Source organism: Suncus etruscus, chromosome 3 (assembly GCF_024139225.1).
Source record: "Suncus etruscus isolate mSunEtr1 chromosome 3, mSunEtr1.pri.cur, whole genome shotgun sequence".
NCBI lineage: Eukaryota > Metazoa > Chordata > Mammalia > Eulipotyphla > Soricidae > Suncus > Suncus etruscus.
In genome coordinates, this window is record NC_064850.1 from 129,306,231 (window position 1) to 129,316,495 (window position 10,265).

Here is a 10,265-nt window from a genome sequence, read left to right on the forward strand (position 1 = left end):
GAAAGAAGAAAGAAAGAATGAATTTGCCCCCTCTGGGCTTTCGTCCAGCCCTCTCTCCCTTTCTCCCTCCCTCCCTTCTTCGCCCTCCCGCCCCTGCCCCGCCCCTCTTCCCGTTCCCTCTAAAAAAGAAAAATAGAAGAAAAAAAAAAGTATCAGAAGTTTACACAAAAAAGCACAGCTTACAAATATATACAAGGAGGAAACACCACTGTCCAAACAAGTGGAAGCAGAGATAAACAAATTGAATTATATTAAACTGAGAAGCTTCTGCACCTCAAAGGAAATAGTGACTAAAATACAAAGCCACCCACAGAATGGGAGAAACTATTCACTCAATAACCATCAGAAAAAGGGGCTACGATCTAAGATATTCAAGGTACTAACAGATCTTAAGAAGAAAAAAACATCTAACTCTATTAAAAAGTAGGGAGAAGAGGGGTCTGAGAGATAGTATGGAGGTAAGGTGTTTGCCTTGCATGCAGAAAGACGGTGGTTCGCATCCTATATGGCCCCCTGAGCCTGGCAGGAGCGATTTCTGAGCATAGAGCCAGGAGGAACCTCAGAGCGCTGTCGAGTGTGACCCAAAAACCACCTCCCCCCCAAAAAATAGGGAGAAGAAATGAACAGACACTTTCTCAAAGAAGAAATACAGATGGCCAAAAGGCATATGAAAAATAGCTCACATCACTAATCATCAGGGAGATGAAAATCAAAACAACAATGAGATATCATCTCATGCCACAGATACTGACACACATCACAAAGAACAAGAACAATCAATGCTGGAGAAGATGTGGGGAGAAAGGAACTCTCATTCGCTGCTGATGAGAATGCCTAGTCTAGTCCAGTCTTTATGGAAAACAAAATGGAGTTTCCTCAAAATCCTGGAAAATGAGCTCCCATATGATCCAGCTATACCACTCCTAGGCATATACCCTATGAACACAAAAACACAATTAAAAAATGTCTTCTGCACGACTATGTTCATTGCAGCTCTATTTATAATAGCTAGAAATTGTAAACAACCCAGATGCCCAGTAACAGATGATTGGCTAAAGAAACTGTGGTTCACATACACAATGGAATACTATGCGGCTGTCAGGAAAAATGAAGTTATGAAATTTTCCTCTATGTAGGTGGACATGGAAACTATTATGCTGAAGTGAAATGAGTCAGAGTGAGAGAGATAGACACATTTATCTGTGGGATTTAAGAAAAATAAAAGATAATATGGTAATAAAGACAATAGAGATGAGGTTTGAAAAGACCAGCTTATGATATGAAGCTTACCACAAAGAGTGGTGAATGCAGTTAGAGAAATAACTACACTAACAACTATTATGACAATGGTATTGAGTGAGAGAAATAGAATACCTGTCTTGAAGACAGGCAGGGTATGGGGGAGGAGGGAAATGGGGGCATTGGTGGTGGAAAGGTTGCACTGGTGAAGGAGAGGTGAACATTTTCATGACTGAAACTCAACTACAAACATGTTTGTAATCATGGTGTTTAAATAAATATATTAATTTTAAAAATAAAATAAACAAAGATAATTAGACTGAACCATAGGATTTCTGCAAGTGGGTTTATGATGGGACAATCTCAAATATATATATATATATATATATGTGTGTGTGTGTGTGTGTGTGTACAGCTTATGATAATGAAGTCAGTTTATAATTAAGAAAAAATATTAAGGTACAAAATTTAAAGCAAACTATCCTCTTGTTATTTTTGTTTTAATGGGTATTATTATTATTTCATATATCAAATTGTGGTTTTTTTATCTTAAGAAAGAAGAAAGTGATGAAAGATGTCTGCATTCTGCTCCTAGTAAGCACTGATTTTACAGTTAGGAAGAAATGGTAAGCATTTTTAGATAGGCTTGTGTTTGGGCAAGGAAAAATGTAGGTGGTGGTTAGGAATGAATGATCTACAGCTAGGCTTCACTTTGGAATGTTCTTGTGCTTGACTATTGCGCAGAAAGGGCAATAAGGGGCAAAGGGCTAGAGATTACTACTTTTTTAAAATTCATTAAGTACAAAGTGATTAATTTGCCTTTATTTCTTCCTCCTGTTTCTCTTAACATTATTTTGAATTTTAAACCTACAATAAAGTTAAAAGGACAATATAATGAATATAGTTCTTAGTAAGATTCACCAACTCATTCAACTGTTAATATTTTGCAACTTCTTTTCTTCCAAACTATGGGGGCCACTTTCTATATAGAAGTGGTCTCATATAAACCATATGGCCAGGATTGAACCCAAGAACTCACACATACAAGACATGTGGCTACCACTTGAGCCACAACCCTTCAACATTTCTTTTATATAGAATAAAAATAAACTCACCCAGTGAGTTGTATCCCAGTGATTATTTTACAGTCAAAATAGCTACTTATTTATAATTATTTTTTGTTTTGGCCCCATCCCAGGGACAACTTCCAGATCCATGCTCAGAGATTCATTTCATGGGGAACCTGCACATTTAAACACATAAGTTTTCAGTTCTTACAAAAATTTAGATAGCATTGAAAGAAAAGTCATATTTATATAATCTCAAAAACCTTTGATTTAATTTTAGTAATTTTGTAGAGAGATCCTAGTACTGCTCTATTTGTTAAAAGCCTAATTTCTAACTTAAATTGGTTTACACCTGCAAGATAAAATCCTGTATCAAATCTCACTTTTTATTTAACTCAGTTCTGATGAGTACAGATTCTGTTACTTAAGAATTTTAGGTATCAATACACTTAATTTTCCCATAGACATTTAGATCAAGAATTCTAATTTCTTTATAATCTCAATTAAATTGAATAGTTTAAAAAATTTCAGTTTACTTTTGGTAAAATAAAGTCACTATAAATAAATAGAGTACCCATACCTTTAAAATTGTTAATTTACATATTGTTGATCTCTAAAGATTATGTTGTTTGCCCCACTTATTTGCTGACTTGTCCAGGTCTGTACCTGAGAATTTTTATTTCTTTTTTTTTGTTTTGTTTTTTTTGTTTTTTTTGTTTTGTTTTTTTTTTTTTGTTTTTTTTGGGTCACACCCGGCTGTGCTCAGGGGTTACTCCTGGCTGTCTGCTCAGAAATAGCTCCTGGCAGGCACGGGGGACCATATAGGACACCGGGATTCGAACCAACCACCTTTGGTCCTGGATCGGCTGCTTGCAAGGTAAACGCCACTGTGCTATCTCTCCGGGCCCGAGAATTTTTATTTCTAATTCCACCCTGATTTAATATTTCACAACACAGACAGACATATGAATTGATACAAACATGGCCACCACACATACACACATATATACTATTGATGAATCAATGTGCTGTAAGGATTCATGGGGTCCTGGTTTCTGAACAAGGTGGATGCCATTTTGTAAAGGATGGTAGAGGGTATCTGAAAGGAACTACGAGAGTTAATATAGTTAATATAGTTTTAATTATATTAAGCTTAGATCTGAATAGCAAGATCCCGTGGGACAGTCAGAGTGGCACTTCTCACCGAAAGGGTGTTTTTCCTTCAAAGGCTTATATGGCAGAATTGATGGGAGAACACCAGGGAGAAGAATTCCAGGATGAGATTTGCTGCACAATCAGATTTTGGGGCAAGAAATGAATTGTTGTTTTATAAACATAACTAAAACATAACTAAAACTTTCAACATTGCTGCTACCTATATAACAAAGGAGCGCAAAGTTGGGGAGACAGTACAGAAGGAAGGATGCTTCCCTTGTAAGGCGCCAAACTGAGTTCAATCATGCACATCCCATATGATCCCCCTGAGCTCCAACAGGAGAAATTCCTGAGTGCAGAATCAGGAGTAACCCCTGAATATTGCCATGTGTTGTCCAAAATCCAAAGATAATAAACAATAAAAGGAGCAAGGGAAAAGTGAGAAGTCTTACTCTTAAGAGATTTATCTTTGTTGTCCAGGCAAAACATCAATTTGGGACATGGTGGAGAAGGTTGCATAAGATATATCCTCTTGGGGAAATAAGGGAGGTACCAAGACCAAACAGGTGTAAGACTACTAAGTAGTAAGCTAGATACAGAGGGGACCACATACTCTAGCAGCCCGGGAGTTAGGGAGGAGGACATGGGAGGTAGGACAGGAATGGAGGTGTAGGAAGGACAAATCGGTGATGGGAATCCCCCTGATTTTATGTAATTATGTACCTAAAATATTATTGTCAACAATATGTAAGCCACTATGATCAAAATAAAAATTATATTAAAAAAAAAGATATATCCTCTTGTGTGACCTACCTGTGCCCTCTCCAAGCCTGCTTTTCATTATTTAACTGAATCTATTCTATTGCTCTGTTTAAAGATAGATTTAAAAGATTATTAGGTGGGGGCAGAAAGGTTTTCAATATTTAAAGCAAACAAAAATTTTAGGTTTTTGAAAATTCTGTTGTCCTGGTGTAGTGTCATCAACAGAGCATAATAAAGTACTTATAAAGCACTTAGGCTTTATAACAAAGGGCACTTAGACTAGGCCCTTTGTTCTTGTGTCACCCATAAATGTGACAGCAACAACAAAATAATATCGAAAGTTGACAATTGATTCCTTCAGGGCTGAAGACATAGTGCATGGTGTTGGGTACTTCTCTTGTATAAGATAAACCCAAATTCAATACCTGTCACTTGAGCACTGCCAGGAATGATCCCTGAGCATAGAGCCATAAGTAAGTCATGAGTACTGCCAGGTGTGGTCCCCAAACCAAAAACCAAACAACAGAACAATTGGTCTCTTGGCACTGTGGGTAAGAAATAGTCCAAAACTATCAAGCATTTATTATGTACTAAGCATATCTCATGACTGTTCTTTGAAGCTGATGTTTTTATTATCCCTATTCTATAAATGAAGCTCTAAAAAGTAGAAAATTAACTTCTCAAGTTTACACAACTAGCAAACAATGGGGAGGCCATCATTTAAGAACCTATGCTCCTGGGAAAAGATTACTAGCAATAACATCACTGATTCCTTACTTCATGTAACAGATTTAAAAGCATTCATTATTGCATTTGATCCTCAAAATTCTAGTAGATGAATAAAGTAGACAAGTATGATCCCATTTTTTTTGCACTTTTTTTATTGTGGCAGTATGATCCCATTTTATAGATGACTACCAAAGTACAAAAAATTACTGACTTGCTCAACGTTATATAAGTAGACAATATCAATGCCAGTACTAACTTCCAAGCTTTGTGAGTGGAATCGATGAATTTCATTTAATTTATATCCTAATTAATTAATGCCAATTAAGTCAAACTAATTAATTAAAACAATTTTAGTTTTATTAAACTTTTTAAATTGTCTTTTTAACCTTATTTTTTTTCTTTTTGGGTCACACTCAATGACGCTCAAGGTTTATTTCTGGCTATGCACTCAGAAATCGCTCTTAGCTCAGGGGACCATATAGGATGCCGGGATCAAACCAGATCAGCTGCATGCAAGGCTAACGCCCTACCCCTGTGAAGGGGCCCCTCTTTTTAACTATTTTAAAAACTTTTCAACTTGTTCTTATTTTTTAAACTTTTGTACTGTTGCAACTGCATATAAGGAAAATTTAGCAACAATAAAGGTTTCTGAAAGCACAGTGATCAAAAATTAATTCAAAATCAGCCATGCAAACTAAAGTACATGTTTGCATTTTGCTGATGAAAAGTGGTTACAGCTGAAAAAGTCTAAGAATCCCTGATATATATCACCTAGTTAAAAAGGTCATTAATATTTACAAAAGTGAAATTATATCCTTTTTTTTTTATAACAGCTTTATTCATGACAAAACTTGAAAGCAACGAAGATGTTCTTTGGTAGATGAATTAAAAAAAAAATTAGTACTTCCAGTCAATATTATTGAGAGTTAGAAAGAAATGAGCTAAAGCATTTAACAGATCATTTGTCCAGATAAAATGCATAAAAATCATTGAGAAATGCACTTGAATATATAATAATGCATTTTCTTAATTAGTGGATTTAAAATTTTTTAATGCAAAAAAAAATTTAAAAATAATAAAATAAAAATTTTTAATGAGGGGCCGGAGAGATAGCATGGAGGTAAGGTATTTGCCTTTCATGCAGGAGGTCATCGGTTCGAATCACAGCGTCCCATATGGTCCCCCGTGCCTGCCAGGAGCAATTTCTGAGCCTGGAGCCAGGAATAACCCCTGAGCACTGCCGGGTGTGACCCAAAAACCACACACACAAAAAAAATTTTTTTTAATGCAGGGCTCCTCAAACAACACCCTGTGGGCCACATGCAGCCCACTAAGGACATTTATCCGGCCCACCTGGTGCTTTTGACACCCTTGAGTTGCTTAGCAGTCAACTCAACCTAGGCTGCAGTGCACATGTGTGGAATATGTGTCCGCACTCTTCGATTCCCCTCCTCTCTCTCAACTCCTCTCAGTCTCAGGTGAGGGTCTCCAAACTATGGCTCTCGGGCCACTATTGTTTTAAACTATAGTCCAGCCCTCCAACAGTCTGAAGGACAGTGAACAGCCCCTCCCCCCGTTTAAAAAGTTTGAGGACCCCTGTTATGCTTTTGAAAAAAAAGAAATTTTCCGGGGGCCGGGCGGTGGCGCTGGAGGTAAGGTGCCTGCCTTACCTGCGCTAGCATAGGGCGGACCGCGGTTCGATCCCCCGGCGTCCCATATGGTCCCCCAAGAAGCCAGGAGCAACTTCTGAGCGCATAGCCAGGAGTAACCCCTGAGCGTCACAGGGTGTGGCCCAAAAAACCAAAAAAAAAAAAAAAAAAGAAATTTTCCCATTAGTATTGTTTATTCAGTAGGTAGAGGGGTTGAGAGATAGTACAGCAGGTAAGGTACTTGTTTTGCACACCACAGACCAGGGTTCAATCCCCGGCACCTGAAGCCCACAGGAGGTGATCCCTGAGAGCATAGCAGAATGATCACTGAAAATATTCCGGTGTGTACTAAAAACAAAACAAAAAATCAAACAGATACACAAAAAAAGGCAAAGATGAGTAAGTAGGTTTTAAACAAAATACAGTCATGAAAATATAAACTACTAACACTCTTACATGAATAAGGCCCCACAAACAAGGCATCTGAAAACCCTGATTGAGTTTGTGAAAATCTATCACATAGTAAAATTCTGAGAAAGGATTTGGGGCAGAAATTTGGGGGCTCTACCCACATTGCACTCTGCATTTAATCAGTGAAACTTTCTAATAGATGTCATATGCCATCTTAGAGACAAAAACTAAATATATCACTAGATGGCACTATTGTTCTTATTATTGCACTTAGAAAAACCAGTCCTCGGGGCCGGAGAGATAGCATGGAGGTAAGGCGTTTGCCTTTCATGCAGGAGGTCATCGGTTCGAATCCCGGCGTCCCATATGGTCCCCCGTGCCTGCCAGGAGCAATTTCTGAGCCTGGAGCCAGGAATAACCCCTTAGCACTGCCGGTGTGACCCAAAAAACCACAAAAAAAAAAAAAAAAAAAAGAAAAAGAAAAACCAGTCCTCAATGAACTTGAGTGTTAAAGCAGTAAAATCCCAAGTAAAGAATTTGTCTCAATAATGTAACTTCATCAAATATTTTTCCCCCAGTAAGAACTGATTACACAAAATAGTCAGCATAGGGCTCCTGCGTGGCAGGTGGCTGCCCCCAGGAGTAACCCCTGAGCACTGCTGGGTTTGGAAACACACACACACACACACACACACACACACACACACACACACACACACACACACACACTTGTTAACAAAGCATATAATATTGAAATCCACACTTTTTCATGAACCCATAAATAAAGGATGCAATCTCTAGGACTCCTGTAATTTATTCAATCATCATCTCACCTAGATCTGTTCAATATTCAGAAAGTGCTGGGATCTCCATAATACTCTGGTTATTTTCAACAGAAGTATGAATTTTGTTAAAGGGAAGATCAGGAGCTTTGCACTCAGTTACTGGCTGCTTCTCTTACTGGATTACTGTCATCACTTTTATTTAAAAATGAGAAAACTGGGGGCTGGAGAGATAGCATGGAGGTAAGGTGATTGCCTTTCATGCAGAAGGACTGTGGTTCAAATCCCGGCATCCCATATGGTCCCCTGTGCCTGCCAGGGGCAATTCCTGAACGTAGAGCCAGGAGTAACCCCTGAGCGCTGCCGGGTGTGACCCCCCCCAAAAAAAAAGAGAGGGGGGGAGAGAGAGAGAGAGAGAGAGAGAGAGAGAGAGAGAGAGAGAGAGAGAGAGAGAGAGAGAGAGAGAGAACTAAGGCAACGATCTAATGGTTGTGTCTGAAAATACTTCGTAAATCATGTTCTACATAGAAATATTATTTCTGCCTCAAGAATGAAGAGAATTATTTGTGTGTGTGTGTGTGTGTGTGTGTGTGTGTGTGTGTGTGTGTGTGTATTTTGGACCTTACCTAGAGTACTAATGGGCTATCCCTGACTCTACTGTTTCATCTCGGTGGTATTCAGAGGACCATGTTGTGCCAGGGATAGAATTGAGTCTAGCCCATTGATTTCCTCTCTTCAGCTTAAGAACTATTTCTATTAGTGGTTCAAAATCAAATTCTTTATTAGGTTGCTTATTAAGATAAGCATCAAAAAACAAATATGACCTACAAGACAGTTTTTTGTTTGTTTTTGTTTGGAGGCCATACCTATTGGTACCCAGTACTTGCTCCTGACTCTGTTAAGGGATTACTCCTCAGGTGCTTGCGAGATCATATGTGATGCTTTGATCAAACCAAATTTAGACTATATGCAATGCAAGCACCTTACCTCCTGTATTGTCTCTCTAGCCCCAAAACAGCTTATTAAAAAATTATTTCTGGGACCAGAAATGGTGAACACATGCTTTATATGCAGGAGACCTGGTTCAACCCCAGTTGCTGAACCACCAAGAATGATCCTCAAGTACTGACCCACAATGCAATGTAGTCCCAAAAGTCTAAACAAACAAACCAAAAAGGGAACTATTCCCTGCCTCTATTTACCTCTTGGGAATATTATAAAAAATAAAGTAGATGTACCTAAGTGTTTTGTTAGAAAGGTACTAAGAGAAATATTGTGAAAGATTATGTGTCAGAGTGTTTAAACCTAAAAATTACGTCAACTCTTTGGTAGGAAACCAACATGATCTTTTACCTCTGCTGTAGCTGATTTGCTCCCAGAGCACAATGCTTCCTTTCAGATGCTCATTCTGATGATGATAATGTACATTTCTTCCTGGACATTACAAACTAGCACAAGACAAACAGGAAGACTTACATTTTTAACAAGTTGGTTATAATTTGACAATAACTCACTTAGGAGGGTGTGTTCATTGTATGACTCTTATTATGTTTTTAATATTATGCAGGATATCCCCAAACAGTGTTCAGAAAACCTGAGGATCCTTCCAAGCAATTCTCTGCCAATTAGGCCAGTGACGCAACATATGATGCTAGGAATTACCTAGGCCAGTGGTCAGTAACCTGTGGCTCGCGAGCCACATGTGGCTCTTTACACTTTTAATTTCTGTGTGCCAGGCGGCTGCTCCAGGAGTCAGGACTCCGCTCCTAGCCTCTGTCAGTGTGTGCCCTGTTGTGCAGCCCCGGCGCCCTCCAAGAGTTTAAGATGATACCCAGTATCAACCATAAACAAAGGTGTTCTCCCAACGTCATCCTTTCTTAAACCTCTTCCTTTGATATGTAAAAGTCCACTGAACATGTACTTTTGTCTCTCTCTCTTGACCTGAAGCCTTCTGGTATTGGGAATTAGTTTTTTTTTTTTTTTTTTTTTTGGTTTTTGGGCCACACGCTGTGACGCTCAGGGGTTACTCCTGGCTATGCGCTCAGAAGTTGCTCCTGGCTTCTTGGGGGACCATATGGGACGCCGGGGGATCGAACCGCGGTCCATCCTAGGCTAGCGCAGGCAAGGCAGGCACCTTACCTCCAGCGCCACCGCCCGGCCCCCGGGAATTAGTTTTAATAAAGAAAGAGGTGTTCTAGTTTTTTGGGCTAAGGCAGAGAGTACAAGGTAAAAGGCCATGGACTCCATGATCATCTTTTCCTGGCTAGCTTGGTTTATTATTTCTTCCCTGCTACCCTGCTTCATCAGACCAGGTTGTGTGGGGTTTAGAAATACAGTGTCTGGAGTGATCTTAAAACACATATTTTATTTTGCACAAGAGTGGGCATCTTCCATGAAGGGATTCTCAACCCAGAGTTTTCTTTTCTATGGATGCTCATGTTCAGAGTACTCATGATTAAAGTTGTGAGCTA